The sequence below is a fragment of the Stegodyphus dumicola genome, chromosome 1, assembly GCF_044657685.1.
Source record: "Stegodyphus dumicola isolate Sdum_Otavi_A_Nest chromosome 1, ASM4465768v1".
NCBI classification, from domain to species: Eukaryota; Metazoa; Arthropoda; class Arachnida; order Araneae; family Eresidae; genus Stegodyphus; species Stegodyphus dumicola.
Window position 1 is genome coordinate 142,887,479 of NC_140768.1, and position 19,596 is coordinate 142,907,074.

Sequence of the window (19,596 nt, forward strand, 5' to 3'; positions counted from 1 at the left end):
AAACATTTTTGACGAACAAACTCAACGATTTCAAAGCGAGCAATGGCAACACTCTGCGGAGAAAAAAGCTTTTTATCTCCAGCAGGGAGACTGTGTATCGGAAATTCTAAAGATATGCTCATTTAAAAATTATTTTGCAATGTTGCTCTTGAATTCAATTTTGTGGTTTGAGTGCGAAGAACGTGATATTTAATAAATAAAAGTAGCACACGAAACGTTAAAAAAAAGCCCCTTTGGGCGTAATGTAAAATGAAATGCTTTCAATTTTTTTTTTTTTTTTTTTTTTTAACTGTGTTTACCAAAAAGCTTTGTAAATTGGATTTAAAATAGATTCAAAAGAGAATTTTTCCCTTCACGTCTGTACGCACGTATCTCGCATAACTCAAAAACGAGTAGCTGTAGAATTTTGAAATTTTGTGCACCTTCCTCTTTCGTTTTCATACTCTAATTTCCGCATTTTTCCAGTTGTAATGTATTTAGTTCATCACTTGCCTTTTCGTATGTATTTCACTTTTACTACTTGTTTCAGGAAAACGATAGGATGTTTTCAAATATTTAGGCGGCTTTTGTTAGGTTTTAAATTCTATACTTATTTTAACATATATATATATGTGCAATAAAACTGTGCTTCGATGTCACGACATGAATGGTTTGATCGTGAATGCGGTACAAACTTCCATTAAAATTTTCGGTGAAACAGGACTTTTCCCATGATTCACTGTGAACATAGCTTAACAAACTCATGTAGGTTTTTTCATAATTAGAACTGGCCGAAGAATGTAATGACAAAACAGTTTTGGAGGGCACTGAAATAAGAACACTGAGACGTAGATGCGTAGAAATAATAATTTCGTAGATACTTGAAGCTTAGAGTGTCCATCCATTTTGAAGAAGAAGCAGTCGAGCCAGATTAAATTCCTTTTTTACACTCATGTCCGTAAATTAAGGATAATGCAAAATCAGGCAAAGGAAGAGTTAGAAGCAAAACAAATCTCACTTATTTGTAAAGCTTATTTATTAAACAAAAGGTAAAGAGCAAAAAAAGATGCTATATGTTTGATATTATTAAAAAAATTAGCGATTTTTTCTCCCTGGAGAAAATTACAAAAAAACACCTATTTACAAAAAACCAATATTACATGGTTGGTATGATTGTTAATACATTGTATGTCTCCCAGACGATGCAATGCAGTCCGTACAACGCTTAGGCATGTTGAGTATCAAATTATCGATCTGATCTTGGGGATATTACACCACTCAGAAAGCAATGCTCTCCGAAGTTCCGGTAGACATGTAGGAGGAGGATGACGGGCTGCAACTCGTCGACCAAGCATGTCCCACACGTGCTCTACTGGATTTAAGTCCGGTGAGAATGCTGTCCAGTCCATACGGGTGATATCCTCCGATTGAAGGCATTCGCTTACGATGTTTGCACGGTGAGGACGGGCGTTGTCATCCATAAACACGAATTGTGCGCCCATAGCTCCCCCGAAACAAGCGTACATGTTGTTCCAGAATGACGTCCCGATAGATTTGGCTCGTCATGGTTCCAATTTGTCATGGTTCCAGAATAATTCCACCCTAAACGAGCACTCTTGCTCCACCGTAACGGTGTCGTTCAATGATGTTTTATTGGTGGTAACGGGTACCTGGAGCTCTCCATATGAACGTCCGGCGAGAATCAGACTGCAAGCTAAACCTCGAACTCGTCGGAAAACATCACACAAGCCCACTGTTGCGGTGTCCACAATGCATGCTCTCTACTCCAGGCTAACCGCAGGCGACAATGAGTTGCAGTAAGTGGAACGCATCTGACAGGTCTACGAGCATATAGACCAATCTGCCCTAAGCGTCTGTACACGGTCTGCCTTGAAATTGTCGTACCAGTGGCTGAAGAGAGCTGACGAGACAGGTCTGAGGCTTTGCTCCACCTGTTTCTTTTGGCAGTAACTGCCAAATACCGGTCCTCATTCGGAGTTGTAACTCTGGGGCGACCTGTGCTGTAACGTCTACTCACATTACCATCATCTTGGAATCGTTGCCAAAGCCAGGAGATGACACTCTGGGCAATTCCAAGTTCGTCTGATACTTCCAGTTGGGTAAGCCCACATTCCAGACGACCGATAATTCTACCACGTAAAAAATCATCCAAATACGTTCTTTGTGTCATAACTATTCGGTTATTGCAATGAAATACTCATAAAGCGCCTGCGAACAATTTTACTTCTTTGCCTGTATTCCTTATATATCACTCTCTTACACTCTCGTCATTGTGACGTACCATCGGTGTCATCTGGTTTACTTCCTGAAATTTGCATATGATTCTTGAAGATGTGTATAGTGATTTTACAGGTGATATATTTATTTTAGAGTTCGATTTCTGCGTGACTCCGAATTATCCTTAATTTATGGACATGAGTGTATTTAAATTCAGATTTTGTGGCCACAAATACTTGGCACTGTACTCGTGTTTATTAAAGAACATTTACAATTTTTAATATTATTGCCATAGAAGCGAATGTCGCATCTCATACATGATTGCAGTAAAGCATCTGGCGAAGAGGAAAGCATGAGCAAAAGTGACGCATCAGTTCATAGAAAGAAGCGAGGGAGTTAAAAGTTTCAGTTTTTAATTTTGGTTTACAATTTGGTGATTGGTCAAAAGTTACTTAAAATCGCATGATTAATTTGAATGACGCAGTTCAGACTTACAGCGCTATTTTTAGACAGACAGATGAAGTTTCCAAATGAAATAAAAAATAAAAGAGGCTTAGTGAATTAGATTTTGAAGTTTACTTTCACATTTTTTATCTTACATATTCCCCCCTCCTTTCAAAAAAGAAAAATGCAGAGCGATAGAGAAGCCTTTTTGAGAAAAAAAGCATTAGAGCAGCAAAATATGATATATATAATTGTGAAACATACAAAACATAAAATTGGCTTTTGAACAATAAAATTATAGTAGGTAAAATTTTGAGTTCAAAAAATAATTTTAAGCACTATATTGTTTTAAAATAACTGTAGATTTTTAAAGTCCTATTAAAATTTGAGTCCAATCTATAAAAAGTTCTTGTTTCTGGAACATTCACATCATAATTTTAAAACTTCAGGGAAGGATTTCCAAAAATTTTTGCACACATGATCACAGTAGTAAAAATTTTATATACTCATTAGTTATTAACGAATGGTCATTAATCTTAAAATTTCACACCATACTAATTTTCACACATATAAGTAATACTTTTACCATTTGGAATATTATTGTTGAAATTATGGTTTTTACTTGTATTACTACATTTTACAATTTTCGTATTTTACACAAACTAGAAGACCCCACAGCTTTCTCCTAGTACACACACATATCCAGCTATTTGAGCATATCCACTTTTTAACAAACTCATGTATTACATTTTCATGAGTGGTTATGTGAATTGCACTACACATTCCATTTATAAAAAAATCACACTCCATTATATGAAAATATATGTAAGATAAAAAACATGAAAGTAAACTTCAAAATTTAATTCACTAAGCCTCTTTTATTTTTTTATTTCATTTAGAAACTTCATCTCTCTGTCTAAAAATAGCGCCGTACGTCTGAACTGCGTCATTCAAATTAATCATGCAATCTTAAGAAACTCTTAATGCAGATGCCTCTTGACCAATCACCAGTTTGTAAACCAAAATTAAAAACTGAAACTTTTGACTCCCTCCCTTCTTTCTATGAACTGATGCGTCACTTTTGCTTGTGTTTTCCTCTTCCCCAGATGCTTTACTGCAATCATGTATGAGCTGCTATATTCGCTTATATGGCAGTAATATCAAAAATTGTAAATATTCTTTAATAGGTACGAGTACAGTGCCAAGTGTTTGTGGCCAGAAAATGTGAATTTTAATAAAAAAGAATTTAATCCGGCTCGACTGCTTTTTCTTCAAAATGGATGGACGCTCTAAGCTTCAATTATCTACGCAATTAGTATTTCTACGCATCTAAGTCTCAGTGTTCTTATTTCAGTGCCTCCAAAATTGTTTTGTCATTACATTCTTCGGCCAGTTCTAATTATGAAAAAATCTACATGTGTCATCGAACCACAGTTTCATTACACACACACATATTACCACTTTTTTACCTGACTGAATGAACTGGGTTTTTATATTCTTATTTGTTGGTAATTTATGCATTTTTTTCTTTAAAAGGATTGAATTACGCGGTTTTTATGCCCTGGTTAAAGTTTTTATGCTTTAGTTTCTTTGCATGCAATAGTTGTAGAATTATCAAGAATTTAAAAGTTTAATTGGCAAGTTAAGCCTAGCGAAGCGCTATTTGTTTACATTCGAAACGGAGTAGAATAGTGAATTTTTTACACCTTCAGTGTCTTTTTGTCGAGCGGGGCCAAAAGTAAATGTTAAAGTAATATTTTGTAAAAAAAAATCATTTTAAAGTGTTTTAACTGTGTTTGGTGTTTTTTGCATTTTACAGTTTTCTATGAGAAGATGTTTTGAGTTTTTATGTACTTTTGCGTTGCCGCGAAGTGGGAACTGAAATAATTGAATGAAAAATATATCTCTAATGACATTCGAGGAAATAACTTTAAATGAAATACAACAAAAAATGTGTATAATTTAATAGTCCATACAAGGAAATTATGCGGTGTCATCAAATTTTTTTTTCATTTATTAATGAATTCAGCTGAAATATCTTCGACTGTCTCTTTAAAGGTCGATTGTAACTCTCTAAAGTTATTCTGGAATTTTTCATTTAGCTGCTTTTGGCAACAGTGTAACTTCCCTCTGATATTTTTGCTTAATGCATTCAAACAACGAAGATTAGCTCAACGTGTGTGTTAGAAGGGATTTTCCGGCAATTTTGCATGAATTATTTAAATCACTCTATAAAGTTTACGCTGTGAAAGTCGCGGTGCATTATTATGTAAATTATGCATGCTTTTCAAGATGATTCAGAATATGTTTCTTTTTATGACAGCATGCCAAATGTGACATTACGTCAAAATTCTTAACGCATCCAATGAGCGTCATTTTCATGGCTGATGAAATGGGTAATGTCTTCAGAATATAACGGTTTTAAGTAGTTTAACCTAATTGATAGTGACGATAAAGTGATATTGTTATCTTTTTGACCGTGTACCTTTGCTGTTCCGAATCGTTGCCAACAAATGAATGGAAAATATAAGCAAAAATTAACTTGGAATTTGAAAACTTCAGACAACAGTTCAACACACTGAAGAAAAATTTACCGTGAAAAGTTTTGAAATATGTAAAAAGTTCGTGTGACAAAAACCTCCAAAAATTTCTCTTCTCTTCTTTCATAAAGATAACGTCTATTGTTGTCAACTCATAAACCTAAATTTCCACTGATTAATGAAATTAAAAACTTAACGCAGAAAGAATTTCAGTTTTGAAAGCCTCGGCGTTTGTTTCTGCATTTCGTTTTCGAATGTAAAATTACCGAATGTAATTAAGAATGTAAAATGTTGGTATAATATATACCAAAAATATAAATATGCCATTTGAATTAAATTTGTTAAAAAATAATTGTACAGAGAGGATTGCAATTTGTATATTGCCACAAAATTTCATCTTCATTATTCAGTTTTATTTTTAATGCTGGTTATTATACTTGCTATCGATATTTTAGTGAATTTTATTTTTGAGGATGTCGACGGTAATGTCAAATTAAAAATACAGTATTTGAACTATATTTTATTTATCTTACATATTATATAAAGAAATATCTGTAAAATCCCCTCAGTCCCATCCTGGCTGATATCTACATGAATTATTACGAATCAAAATTGTTTGAAACTTTAAACTTCGCGGTATGGTTCCGCTACGTAGATGATACTTTTACCCTGTTTGAAGGTAATAAAGATGATTTAAATAAAGTTCTTTCAACAATGAATTCTATTAATCCTGCTATTCAGTTTACTTTTGAACTTGAGATTTGCAATTCTCTTCCGTTTCTCGACATTTTGGTCACACGTAACACATCCAACTTCAGTACTACGGTGTACCGTAAACCTTTATCGGTTTGTCTTCCACCACACTTTAAATCATGTCATCCGAATAAACAAAAGTTAGCTTCATTTTATTCCTATGTTTTCCGTGCTCTACAAGTTTGCTCCTACAAACTATCCCTTGATGAAGAACTAAATTATTTAGAAGCAACAGCTATTCACAGGGGCTTTTCACCCAACATTATTAATCAAGCAGTTAAAAAATTCTCATCTCAACACACTAAAAGGCACACTCTTGTTTTAGGAGATTATAAAAATTCTGTTGTCATTCCCTTCTTTCCATCAATTAGCTATAAAGTTGCACATATTTTGCAGAAATTTAACTTTCGGGTCGTTTATTCTCCAATCAATAAAATTCAAGTTCCATACTCAAGGACCCCATTCCGAATATGAATTCCTGAGGTATTTATAGGATTCCTTGCCAGTATGGTTTAATTTACATTGGCAAACTAAGCGAGCCTTAAAATTTCGCGTCAGGGAACATGAGGCATATGTTAGAAAAAAGGAAACACAAAAGTCTTTTTTCGCTCAACATTGTTGGTCCGAAAATCACACTTTCAATTTTTCTGCTGCCAAAATTATTCAAAAAACATCTTCCATTGGAGAACTGGATTTTCTAGAGGCATTTCACGTTCAAAAAAATCTTTCTGTTCTAGTTAACGATCCTAATTCGAATCCATCTTTGCCTTCGACCTTTAAAGAAATTATGTTTTAGTTCTGGTTTCACCAACAGATGACGCCACTAACTTATTTTCTGTTCAGATTTTCTTATCTTATCTGATCATTATATCCTGTCTCGTTCATTTGATTTCTGCACTGAGGATGGTGGTTCGGTAAAAACATCGAAACTAGTCCTGTGAAAATTTGAAAATATAACGCTGATTTTTGTTGTTTGACTTCTGAATTAGTATTTGTTCGGCGTGTTATTGTGTCTTAATTATCTGTAAAATGTTAATAAGAAATTAAGATAACTGTCTTAATAATTCACTTGTTGAGAAGCAGCGCAATTTTTTATCATCGTAAATAAATAAAGATGTTATATATCGTCTACTGGTAATAATATGTTCTTGTGTTTTTGTTCTTTGTTTGTAATGGATAGGATTTTATCCTTAGATGAAAACAAAGAAACTTCATCGAGGTGTTTATAAATTCTTTCATTCAGTTAGTACCAAAATGATGTATGTGTTACTGGCAAAGTTTGAAATCTGGCATTCTATAAAATTCCCAAATATAGTAATTCCCAAATATAAAACTAGCCTTCTATGTATGAAACGATTCATATTTCACACATTTCCCAGGCATTCTATAGGATGTCAAATGAGAAACCGACAAAGTATGAAATGCATCTCGAATTTGTATATAAATATAGAGGAGAAGCTAGAAAAGTAATAGAATTTCCAATTGTTTGGAAAATGCGAAACTAATCAGATTATGCAAGAAAAGAACTTGTTTCAAAAAACATGAATGAGATTACAGCGGATTAAACCAGCACGATGAAGGCATGCTTACCGAAGAGATTTCCGTCTAATACCTGGTTGTGTGCGTTTAAAGGAAGAGACTGATGCGCTTGCATACAAAAAATTTTGTCAAAAAAATTCATACCTTCTGTGACCATGCTAGTAAAGATGATGAAATGGATATTTTGAGCACCCTTTGTTTCAAAACTGAAAATGCTATTGAAGGTAAAATAAATTCTAAAATTAATCTGGAAATACAAGCAAAAAAATGAAAATTAATTCGGGGGAAAAAAATCCCATTGCTTCTTTGGGAACTACTGTGCAGGTTCGTATGGAGCCGAGGTGATTCGCTCAATATATTGGCGGTTGTAATGAGTGTAACAGAGGATGATTTCTACCGACCTAGAACTTCTGAAGGAATTTTGAAACAAGTATACCAGAGATCGCTTGATGTCCTAAGAATTTGTTTAAAATTGAAGATATTCCTGACCACCAATTCCTCTCTGACCAGTTGCAATTGCTCAGTCCAGTGGAAGCGTTCAAGGGCTCGTCAAACGTATGTGTAACAAAAGTGCCAAAATATGAAATGTCTTTGTGTGAAAAATCGAATGTAATGAAATGTAATTCAAAAATGTCATTCAAGTGTACCTTGTTGCAACAAGTAGGATAATTTTTATTTTTCATTTTTTATATGAAAATTTAGTTTCCCTCAAAATACACAAGATTTTGTTTTGTACAACTTCAATTTTTCTTCACGTATTTTGAATAATTTTTTTAATGGCTTCCTCATTATTTTTTTAGAATAACATTCGTATTGTTGAGGAATGCACGTCATTTATATAATAAACTTATCAGGACATATTTTCATACTTTCCCTAAATAGCATTTGTCATTATATAAGAATGCCTAGGTAGTATATACAATGCGAAAAGTATGTAAATAATCCTCATATTTCATAACTGTGCCTAAAAGCGTCCCGCATTCTATACAATGCCGGCATTTCATAGTTTGCCGGTAACATATTGTTACGAAATGTCCAGGCGCGGTAAGATAGCTTCCCCGCAAAGCAGTTTTAGGGTTGCCATAAAATCGCAAGGGAAGGCATGGTTGCCATATTTGGCGAGAAATCTCCCATTTGGCGATAAAATTGGCGATATGCCATGGACGGATGGAGAATTTTCTGGAACGTATTCTTACTGGTTTAGCCCAGAATGTTCTCGAACACAAGCCAAAAACTATATAAACCCTGCTGGTACGCGGAGAGTCAGTGCGAGATAGTCTCGAGTTAGGCCGTGCGGAGTCGATCGAGTTGACAGCCGGGCATTGAGTGCCGAGTGGGTCGTCAAGTGGATCGAAAGAGTCTCTTAGTGTATCTCGGTTAGTGCATCGTCGAGAGAGTGTGTTGAGCTCCGGGAACGACTGAACCGAAAAGTCGGGAGCTGTGCTCTGTGTCTCGTGGAGTGCATCTTGAGTTGTAGCATGGGGAGTCTTGAGAGTACGTGGAATTCCGAGAACGACCAAGCAGAGTCGGAAGCTGTACTCTGGTGCTTTGCAGTGAAGCTGTCTCCACCGTTATTGCCTGATAACCTGAAGGCTGTGTCGCTGATTGTTTCAGCGAGTGTATAGTAGATCTTCGACGGCTGTAAAACGTGATTTTGGAACTCTCCTGATTAATATTGGCTAAATAAAGTGTGTTTCGATATTTCATCAAGTAGTGTTGTCATTATTCACTCCAAATCCGCGCAAATCTCGTAACGAACGTACCAAAGGAAAAAAATAACGTAACAACTGGTGTCAGAAAATAACGTAACAATATATATTCATTAAAATTAAAATATTAACTCATAATTCTTGTTTTTGATTCCTCAAGAAGGTGTACTCATTTTTCGCTGTCTGTGTCGCCATTGTTAGCGTAAGAATTATGTAAATTACTAATTTTAATTAACTGTAGCAAACGATATTTTCATTTTAAATAATAATTGCTCAGAATTTGGACGGCACTGCAATCTTTATCGTCATATGTTTTTTTTGTTTGGAAGTTCTACACAACAATAAATGGAGTGCTATATACAGAGAACGTTTATAAAATATTACCTTCAAAGTATTACCTCAAAAATAGTATCTTCAATTCGCAGTTTGTTTACGACATTTTCAAAGAAGAATAAATCGAAAAGTAGCAGACGATATTTCTCATTTTTAAATAATAAGCTGTTGCCAGAAATTTTTATTCCGAAACGTTTGCTTTTTCAAAATTTTTTATCGAATTCGTTCTAAAAAGGGTGTAAACACCCTCTGTAAAAGTAAGGGGGCAGTGTTTACGTATCGATTTATTTTTTATTTATTGGAGACGGAAATTTACAAATCGGATCATGGTTTTAAAAATATCTCGTACACGGTAAAGAAAAAGTTCGCTCTTTACAGGCAAAAGTTTTGTAAAGTTACAGAAATCAAAAAGTTACAGAAGAATTTCCTGTAATGGTAACAGGTTGAAAGCAAACTGTAGCGGTAACAGCTGATTTGCTTGTAACATTACAGATAATGTTTCAGTAGCCGCGCGGAAGAATCACGTGACTGACTGGAAATTAGCCAATCAGGAGAAAAGTGTTTGAAAGCTAGTTGCAGAAAAAAACATGGCTGAATGCATGTTGGTTGTATAGCGCAGGTAAGTAAGGAAATGTTTACAATTACTACTTGAAATATTTTTTGTTCATTTTATGCAGATTATTATCATGCACTTCGCACTGTTATATGTAGTGAGTAAGTATTTAAACGTTTAAGTTTTGCGATTAATTAATATCAGTGTTCGTAATGTCTAATGAGTTGAAAGAGTGCAAAATATTTATTCCAAATGCAGATCTAATACTAGTATTTTGTCATTGTGCATCCGATAAATTACGACTTAAATTGCCCGTATTATTATTTAAAACTAATTATTCCAAAATTTAATCACTGTTTGTGGTATATAATTGAAATGGTAATGTGGTTGTTGAAAACAAAATTTTAGCGTTCTTTTCCAATCGTCTGACCAAAGAACGTTTGACATCTTTTTCCCGGCAAGCCTTGCGAGAAACGTTTATATAAACATTTAGAATTCTGAATGTAATGTATATATTTTTTTGCTTACTAGGTTTAGTTTATTCTTTTTCTAGGATTATCTAATTAGTTATACCTGGTTTATAATTCAGTCTAATATGTTTATGTACGAGTGTGTTATGAAGTAAAATTACAAAAACTTGAACAACGCGGTCGAGAATCTCGTTTATTCCTTTAGTGTAATAATATTTTTTTCAGTGGTATTAATTTCTTACGAAAATATTATAACTCCAAAATGAAGTAATTATATTGATTAAAAATATGCCGTATCATACTTTTTCGTAAAGTTTTGTTTTACTTACGAAAATTTCTTACGAAAATATTATAACTCCAAAATGAAGTAATTATATTGATTAAAAATATGCCGTATCATACTTTTTCGTAAAGTTTTGTTTTACTAACTAGATGCAACTTAATTATTCCATATATTTTAATATACCAATATCAACAGGGAAAATGGAAATGACCTAAAATATTTTTCTAACAATTCCTTAAACTAATTATAAAACAAAACTAAAATTTTGTGCATTATTTCCAAAATTATCATTTCATTAATATTTTATAAATGACAACATATATTATATTGTATATATAACTACCATTGCATACTTATAAGTTTTTAAACATTTAATGTAGAATTTATGTTGATTTTATTTTGCCCAGTTTAAAAACAGTTTTGAAGTATGATAGTCTTGTTACTAGGATAGCATGAATCTGCTAATACAAGTTTAATACATTTCTTGACAAATGTTTCTCTTATTCATGTAATATAATATATAAATCATAAAATAAGTTTTCTTAAAAATAGATTATTATTGTTTATTGGAATTTAAAACAATTCTGTATCTGTATGTTGTATTAAAAATAAAATAATAATGAATTTTTAATGAAGCATTGATTTTAGCATTAACAATGTAAATATATATATATACACACATGAATAAATGGAAATGCAAGCTACTTTTCCTTACAAAACTGCCCATGAATATATACTTCCCTTTAGGCTGATAGCCTTTGCATGCTTTGCCATATTCTATCAATCCAAATGATGCAAATATGCAGAAAATTTTACTTTCTTTGAAAGTTAATACCGGAAATAAAATTCAGTGCATTTGTAAACTACATTAGTTCTCTTATAGCTTGGCATTTAATTGCCCAATGATTTACTAGTCCAAACTAAGGCAGAATTCAGATATCGTTCAAATAAAAGAAAATTAATAAGGTCTGATTTTTAGACGTATATATGAAGCTTTATTTTTTTAAATATTATTTTAAGTCAACCAAATTAATTTGAAATTTAAGTAAGTATTCATGCCTTTCAGTAGCATTATTTTTGATATCTTAAATTAAATAACTGAATGCAATATTTCTTGTTAATAAAAGAAAAGCAATGTTATGAAAGACTAGCGAAGTGGATTTGCAAGTTCTAATTATGAAAGGTCCCATGCTTTAAGGGGTCATTTTTAAAAATACTTAATTAAAAAAAAATATTTAACGTAAAACTTCCAAACTTCACACATGTGGAATATTAATTCTATATATTTTATCTCATTCTTATTTTATTAATTAATTTCATAGCATTTTGTGTGACACTAGTAGTAATTATTAATTAAATTTTATGCTGTTTCTGATCTACGTTTTGATTTTGTTATTAATTACGTTAGTTTACATAAGATTTAAAATTATGTAAGGTACAAAAACCTTCTGCATCTATTAATATATGCTGAAGTGAATGAAATTATGCCAGTGAATTTTTTTTAAATCAAAAACAAATTTCTGTGGAAAATTAAAGTTATAAATTCTAAATGCAAACAAAGGAGTGAATTTGAAAGTTATCAAATAAGCCAAAGTGTTGGTCATTTTTTCAGTTTTGCAGAAGAATTTTTATACTTTGCAGAATGGGAATATGATGTTTGGTTTTGTTAGTATTAATTATTACAACTGAATTATTGCAACTTACATTGCAACACGTAATTTAGCTTAAAATTTATTTGAACTTAATTTTCTAATTTATTTTGATCATGTATATTTCATGTGTCATAAGTCTTTGAAATGAACTTAATTCTCATCCTATTTATTTACACAATTTTTTTAAAGAAGAAAAAGTCACATTTGTTTTGCTTAGTTGCACACGAAGATACATGTCTATATATAGAGAGAGAAAGAGGAGTTATGTTTATTTGCAGACTTTTTTCCTCCTTTTATATTATAGTATGAAAATCAAGGGGGAAATTAAGCAATCAATTTAATTTTGAAGGATGTGATTACAATAAGATCATAACCAATCAAAAATATTCATGAATGAACTACTGGTAACTATCATAGTATTATTATTTAAAAGAAACCTACATTCCAATAAGAACGCTTAGTAACATAACCATTTAAGTTATCTGATAAAAGTAATTTTCATTCCTACTTCCCTATACTTTGAATTTCATTCCTAGTATTGCCCACTGCTACTCCCTAGACCTCAAAGCATTTAATGCATCTGGAACTGCAATTTGTGTCTTCTTCTACAGCATGCAAGTTATCACCGTTTAGTTTGTACTGCCACGAGCAATGATCTTCAGAATTACCGTATTGCGTTGCATATTCCACCCCACCCAGCTTTAGAACCAGATTCTGAAAATTAAAAAAATATTTACATAATTTTCCCCCTTTTAATGCATTCAGAAAATGAATATCCCAAGATTTTAAAATGGATTTATCAACATAATGATTGTTTTCGTCATACTAACAAAGGCAAACTTTTGCACACTTAAGGCCCCGTTGAATCTTTCTCTTCTAACTGTTGAATATTATGTCAGCCTAATACAAACAAAGATCTATGATAGTGAAAACAAATACCAACTGCCATTCACTGTGCAATTTTGCATATCAGCTGAATGTTCACCCTAGCAAGCATCGGACCACAACCTTCTCTAATTATTTATGTATGATCTGAGGCTTAAGGATTTGCAAGAACAATAATGAGAATGACAGTAGTTCAAATTATAAAGAAGAAATGAGATAACTTATTAGATGTTGCAATTATGTGTATTCTTATTGAAATAGAGGTTTCTTTTAAATAAATAGTATTGTGATAGTAGTAGTTTATCCATGATTACTTTTCATTTGTTATATTCCTACTGTGACTGTGTCCTTTGGAAATTAAATTATTCATTTAATTTTTCCCTCTTAATTTTCGGAAGATAAAATTAGTAAAAATAAGTGGGAATATGGCATCAAGAGCATAAGATATCCCCATTTTCTTGAAGCTGTTCACTATTATTGTTTCATCAATGATAGGCCATGCACCCAAAATCCACTAGCAAATCAGTTAGTAAGATGAAAATGACCACTATGCGGACAAAACATTTAGTGTAACTTGTTTTGTGACCGCCTTAAGGAAGACAAACATTACCTAAATCTTTAAAACACATTCAGAATCCTGTGCTAAAAGAAAGCTAGGGGGAAAATGTTGTCCAAGTCCCAGTGATTCCTTTGGACGAATATGTAATATTGTTTTAGAAATTTAAGGTAATAAATATAATATTTTTCGAATGCTAAAACAGTTCGAGAAATTTATTCAAGTTCTGAATTCTGAATATAATTATACTGTATATTATATTTAATAACTATGGTGGCTTCATTTATGAAAATATTTGAATATTGGCTGTTTTTGTACAATGAACCTTCTCTAAGCTAACTATACGTGATTCCTGAAAATTTTGATCTTTAAATGATAGTGGGCATCCTAGAGAAGTTATGTTTACTAATTAGTTATTTTATGAGGAATGCTAGTTAAATTTAAAAAGTGATTGACTAAGGTAGCTTGTCGTAATGAGACGGTTCACTGTAATCCAATTTTTTAAAGAATTTAAGCTGTTCTTAATTAATTAAGATATTATAAAGAAATATGATTAAAAGTGTTATATAAGCACATGTTTAAAACATCTATTAAAATAATTTTTATAAGCTTTTTAAGAGCATGATTATGATTTTAAAAGAAATGTTTTTTTCTTTATTTAGGAGACATGGTTTACAAAGAGGAGAAAAACCATTCATTTTTTCCAAGCAGTCGAAACGAATTTTTATGAAATGTTTATTAAATTATATTATGTTATTTTTTAATTAATTCTTTTTTTCAGGTTTTATGTAAAGTTTATGAATTAAGTAATAAATTATTTTTACTTCTGTATTTTAATTAGCATATCATTTGCTTCATAGTGTTTCACAATAAAATTACAAATTCAATAAATTTCTTAATTAACATGCTGTAATATAGAGAGAGCATAAAGTTTGTTTTCTGTTGTCACATGTTTATTTCACAATTTTGTATGCGAATCTCGAAATTTATAATAACTAGGAATACTTTTTAGTATCACTTTCGAAATGGTAAATATTAAGCTTAGATTTATTACATATTATGTTTGTAAAAAATTATAAGTAAAATTAAAATGCATTAAATTTTAAGCTAAACTGAAGTATTAATTTTAGAAATAAATTTCTTAAAGGCATAATTGTATTAAGAATTTTAAGGGAAACAAGGCTTTAAAAATTAAGGTCATTTGGCAAAGTTTTATGCTTGTTCAAAAAGCATGACATTAGGTTTTAATGAAAGACTTCTATCTGTTAATTCAAAGGAAATTATTTGAAGGTAAGTAAAAAAGTTACGCATTATTTCAAACAATAGCAGACTGTTGACAAACACTGAGTGCAGAAGAATAAAAAAATTAGTTAGACGTTGTAATTCAAGCGTATGAACAAAATTTGAATTCCTTGTAGTAACAAAATGAAGTTCATTGCTATGTTGAATTCTTTAATTTACTGAAAATGTCATTTTTTAGAAGGAGAGAATATATTTTTGAAATATGAAGAACAGCTGTTCTGAGTTCTTCATAGAAATATTTCACAAAATGTCTTTTACTGTAATAATATGATCATATCAACATGGAACACGTTTACTCATATAAGTTAAATCTAAAGCAACATGTGTCTATTTTAGCTAAAATTACTAAAAAGAAAGTTCTAGAACATATCTTATTAACTGACACTAAAACATGCAAATAAAACATACTATTTTTTTCAGCTATTTTACAGGGCAAATATAAGGAGTAGCATATCAATTTGAACTTTTAAATTAATCAAAATGATAATATGAAAAGCCTTTCAATAATATCAGACATAAGTTTCTCTTCATAAAACAAAAATGCTCTGCAAACAGACTAATGTTACTTTTTGAAAAAAGAACATTGCTGTTGAAAGCACATCTTTTAAATTAATGCTATTCTGAGGTCAAATTGACTAATTTAAAAAGCCAAACTATTATGCTTCACTTGCATATATCTGATAATGATATACACATGCAGATATTGTTTTACTCAAAACATCTTGATTTCAATATATTTTATTATAATAAGCATCATTTTAGACAAAAAAATCGATTACTTTTATAGACATATCCTTTAGTATTATCTATGAAAAATATATTCTACACACATAATTACTTAATGGGATATTAGAAGGAAATAATCTGAAATCTTTACAGATACAACCATTGGAATTTTACGTAAGAAAAGTATCTTCTACTCACATAATAACATGCTATAATAATACAAGCAAATAACCTGTAACGGTTACAGATATATCTGTTGAGATTTTACATGAGAAAAACATGTTCATTTTACATAATTATTTGCTGTAATATTACACGCAAATAATCTGTAACCATTACAGATATATCGTTTGGGAATTTACATGAGAAAAATATGTTCTACTTACATAATTATATGCTGTGATATTACAAGAAAAAGATCTGTAACCATTACAGGCAAAACTCTTGTAATGTTACAAAGAAAACACCTGTTTCTGTTACTCAAATAACCCATGGCATCCCAGTTTCCATGAGTTTTCTTAGTAACCTTACAGATTTTTTTTTTACAGTGTAATTTACTTTTCTAAAAAAGGGTTCTCCGTGTTCTGCGCACTAATCGTCACCATAGGAACTATTTCAAACATTTGGGTTAATTCTTATCATTAGCATTTGCTTATCTGATAATTCTGTGCTACCCATTCTTCATTTCTAGGTTAGTTAACTGCGCTTTAGATGTCGCAAACAAGTGACTGTTAGAGATATCAAATTCAACAGATTTATTCCTTTTAAGCAGAACATTTATATCTCAACGATTTCATGTCGTACATGTTATACTGCTGTTGCATTTACATATGAAAGTTAACGAACTTTAATTTGCACAGTTGGTTCTGAAATTTCCTATTTAATTTTGTTATTTCCTCCCTCCATTATAAAAAAAAGTAAGGTGCTTATAATAGATGTCTCTAAATTGCGCCATTTCAAAATTATTTTTTCTCGCACGATTATGAAACGCTAATGACGAAGGCCAATTATAATATTCAAATTTGCGATCTGAAACTTAACCAGTCAAAATGAAGCTAAGTGAATAAATAAATATGTGTAAATAACCCAGAAAGAATGTAGGTATTAGGCAAATCCTCTTTAATATGCGAAAAGTATAATAAATTAAGGATATATTTGAGAGACGCAGTTCACCTAACGCAGTACCCGTTCGCAGTCTCTAACGCAGTACACGTGCGCAGTCTCTCACGCAGATTCTGACTATTAAGTAAATGATCACTGGCTGTTGACATATTTCTTTGTTACTTGGTTTCTGGTAGCTTCGGGGAAAAACGATCCTAGAACTTGGAAAATGCATTTTCCCGAAACTTCCAGAAAGTTGCCAAATTGTCGAGAAATGACCAAATCGCCAAAGTTTAGCAAGACAGTTTCTGTCCATGTCTTGAATAGCACTTGAGGTAACAATTTAAACGTCGGTGGATTCAGAATCACAAGATGGATAATTATACGAGGGCTGTAAATTAAGTAATGGCAACATAGGTAGGTAGGTAGGTTACGGAGGACTGGAACGCCTGGTGTCTAACAGAGGTAAACAGGAATGTGTTCCAAACCCTCCTCTAACTACGGCAAAAGCTTCCTGGAACCACACGAGGCTGCACCAGGAGATTATTGAGGTTGTCAAAGGGAAGTACATGGCCTTACAAGGGCATTAGTAGGATTGTATTACAGTTTGAAGAGGCAAGCTGTGGTGTTACAGATAGTAGGTAGTTAAACTAAAAATACTTGGATAATAAGACGTACGCATAAAAAAAAAAAAAAAAAAAAAAAAAAAAAAAAACATAAAATGCATAGGCAACAATACACAAAGCACAACGCGTAAAATGCATAAACAGAGAGTACAAAAAACAGGTACATACACATAGTCACTTAAGGCACAAAAAGATAAATGGAGTACATGAAGTCACATGAAAGCTGGAGCACAATGTTAGTGTAAGGCAGTTCTGTTGGATATAAATACAGGTACATCTTGAATGATGAATGATGAGTTCATGAATACTCATGTGTGCAGAAGAAGAGTGCGGTTAGATTGCTAAGGCGTTGATTATTGTAGCATCGCTAAGAACATAGATAAAAACACTGATAAAAGGCACGAGGATGTTGTAGCACTAATTATTGGGCAGTGCCCCAGCAATGTGTGCACCGTGAGGCACACAAGCGTTCACTAACACTGCGTAAGAAGATGTTGTTCACATGCTGTTGAAGGGATTACACACGTATCATTATGGAGGCATAACACATCTCTCTAAGGAGATGCCACATATTTGCGAATTGTTAGTATTGCCACTTTAGATTGTGGGCAGGGGAGCTTAAACACACAGTTGTGGTGAAGCCCAGATATTGTAAAATTCACTGGACTAGTCTTAGAGCTTATCGTCAGTACACCATAGCGTCATTTTAGCACGGTAGGCAAAGGTCTGTGCCCAATGCCGCGATGGTATTCATGATGCTGGAGATTGAATTAACCGCTCCTTTATGCGTTATAAGGAACCGGTGATAGGCGTTCCTATTATTTGTAGGTAGCGGAAGATGGTGTGCAGCCGTCAAAGGACATTCAAATACGTAATGGTCTGGTGACCCTTCTAATCCACAGACACAGATATCTGTATTTGAGATGCCGTGGCGATTATAATAGCTGGGAAACGGGCCGTGACCCGTGATGAAGTAGGTGAGAGGTGCTACGGCAAAGAGTCGATCGGCGGAAACTTTCGGGAGGTAGGTGAAAGTCCGTCTGCCTGTCTCGCATTCGGTCCACTCACGTTGCCATTGGTGCATTCCTTGCTCTCGTAGGAGGCCCTTTAGATAAGAGCAGGGCGCAGGTACGGTGATGGGTTGGGCTGTCGGGTTGGAAATTGCATCTTTGGCCAACGTGTCAGCAGCCTCGTTGCCCTCATTATTCACATGGGCTTTAACCCAGACTAGATTGAAATGGTAATGAGGGTGTTGCATAAGGAGATGTTGGAGTCTGAGTATGAGAGGTGAGACATGATGATGGTTCTCAAGTGCAAGTAAAGTTGAAAGGCTATCGGTATAGATATTTGCTCGTGGGATCTGGCAATCTATGAGATGTTGCACTGCTGCCGTAATTCCCAGTACTTCCGCCTGGAAGATGCTATTGTGAGTGCGAAGTTGTCCTTGCCAGTCGTGTACAGTTTTGCCATTCTCATAGTGCACAAAAGCACTGCCTACACCATTCTCCTGCTTTGAACCGTCTGTGTAGATCTGGTTTCCATTCCGTGGTGCGTGTCAATTTTGATGTGGGTTCCACTTCCTCTGAGAGCTGGATGAGTATGGGTAGAAGTGGAGGGACATTCGAAGTGGACTGGACTGTAGCTGGTATTTGCGAAAGTTGCATCTTTGCGTAGGTGGATCAATTTAGTAAAAGTTGCCTCCATCTCTGCTTTTATATGGAGTGGTAATATGCCGGCTAGAACTGTTGCTGCACTGGTGGCGGTTGTGCGTTAGGCTTTGCTTAATTGCAGGGCGAAAGGGCGTTGTAGCGTTGTAAGTTGCCTGATCTTGCGAGTACCCATTGGCTGCGCCCAGATCACTGCAGCGTATAAAGCTATTTTTTCTACAACTGTAAGGTATAGCACTT

At 33.1% G+C, this 19,596-nt stretch overlaps 1 protein-coding gene and 1 long non-coding RNA gene across 4 annotated transcripts in view; both read left to right on the top strand.

Annotated features, from left to right (window-relative positions):
* The window catches only part of aru (arouser), a 204,634-nt gene that overhangs the window by 116,325 nt on the left and 68,713 nt on the right, over nt 1-19,596 (top strand). The gene's annotated exons all lie outside the window — the stretch shown is intronic.
* LOC146999284 (uncharacterized) lies at nt 9,940-14,765 on the top strand. The gene is made up of 2 exons (XR_015042428.1): nt 9,940-10,154; nt 14,597-14,765. It is a non-coding gene; the product is annotated as an uncharacterized LOC146999284 (long non-coding RNA).